The sequence below is a fragment of the Cupressus sempervirens genome, chromosome 4 (assembly GCF_028749045.1).
Source record: "Cupressus sempervirens isolate cs-2001-9-10 chromosome 4, ASM2874904v1, whole genome shotgun sequence".
Classification (NCBI taxonomy): Eukaryota; Viridiplantae; Streptophyta; class Pinopsida; order Cupressales; family Cupressaceae; genus Cupressus; species Cupressus sempervirens.
In genome coordinates, this window is record NC_143121.1 from 635,869,194 (window position 1) to 635,871,029 (window position 1,836).

Sequence of the window (1,836 nt, forward strand, 5' to 3'; positions counted from 1 at the left end):
CCATGAAAGTAAGCTTTATAAAAATTTCTCCATCAAGTGGTAATTCTAGCACTAAATAGGAGATTGGTTTGGTACATTTCAACATACTTTGTGAGAGGTAGACTCAGCAAGTGTTGTCATAGTTTGAAGTATGTTTGAAATTGAAGTTGGTAGAAAGTATGTTCAGGTCTGCTATAAATTATGAATCTAAGTATTATTAGTGAATGAGTTTTAAGTTTGTGAGAAATGGCCAATTTCATTTCACGAAGCATGTAGCTAGTTAGTGATGTTCCTAGATCTATTTCTACCAAGTGGTATATGCCATTTTGTTTTGATGGTATTCATGGTTTCCAGAATGTCATTCCTAATGATGTTAGAAATAAATTGCCTAAGTTTAATGGGAACCATCTTGTTTCAACTAGTCATCATGTTGAATTGTTCAGTGATTTGATGGGTGACTATGAGATCTCTCATGAGGATGCGCATATGAAGTTATTTGTTCAAACTTTAGAAGGTAATGTTAGAGACTAGTTTTCTTTTCTACCAGCATGTTCTATTTCATCTTGGGGTGAGTTGCATTCAGCCTTCATGGAGCAATTTGGAGAAAGGGTAAGCATATCTGATTCTTATGATAAGTTCTTGAAGATTCACATTGAGTGTGATGAACTTGTCCCTCAAGTTAACATCAAATTTGCAAGAGTTTTGAATGAAATCCCTAAGAGTTATAGACTCGATGATCAAATGTGTTTAGTTGTTTATTTTGATGCATTTGACAAGAAAATGAACTATCTACTAAGGGATAAAGAACCACAAACATTATATCAGGCTTTTATGACCACTAGGGATATTTAAAATAATTTGAAATATGGATTGACTAGAAGTCATTTTGCTGAAAATGTGTGCCGACATAATGTGTCTGAAAGTAAGGATGAATGTGGTGTTGATGATGCAATTTCAAATTAGGTTATCAAAACCCCTGTTGTAATGTATAATTAGATAGAAAATTCAGATCAGAATATGTGTATAAAGAAGGTTAGTTTGGTTGCAAATAGAGACACATATGTTCACGATGTTACAGCAGTAAGAAATTTTTCAGACTTTGATAGTGTTTAGCATTATGTTGATTTTACGAATCAAGGTTTAGTTACAATAGTAAGTACTTCTCATGATAATTATATATATAATGATATAACTAATGCTTCAAAATTTGTGGTTGCTACACCTAGGTCTTAGTCTTGTGCAAGTGAGGAGGTTGAAAGTTATGTCTCTGGTCATGAATTTGATGTTGTTTATTTGACATGTCATGGAGAGATAACACAAGATGAAGAGTGTGAGTCAAATTTATCTCAGTCACAATTAGAAGAACAAAGCACACATGTTTGTGATTTTTTGGTAGTAGATGGCAAGATGGATTCATTTGATTAGTCATAAATGCAAGAAATGATTTATCTTATTCATAGATTACATCATGTTGAGAATGTTATAAAATCTGAAGTTGAAAGATGTTCATATCAATATGAGTATGAACAAGCCAAAAGTGATCTATCAAGTGATGAAGGTGAACTTGCTAATCCAACATATTGTGAGGAAGCATCATGTGAAGATAATGTTGAGAGCTGTTGCTCGAGTCAAGAAGAGGACAATGCTAGTAAATGTTCATCTTCATGTGAATTAGATTCAAATTGGGAAGAAGAAAGCAATGAAGGAAGTAAGTACTCTTGTGTTAGTAGAGGTATGAGTTCTTTTCTTAAATCTGAAAGTGAATTTCCAGTTCAGAGTTATGCAAGTTAGATAGATGTTGAAAGTTGTGAAGAATTTTCTACACAATACAATGATACAGAGGTTGTTTATAAGGAT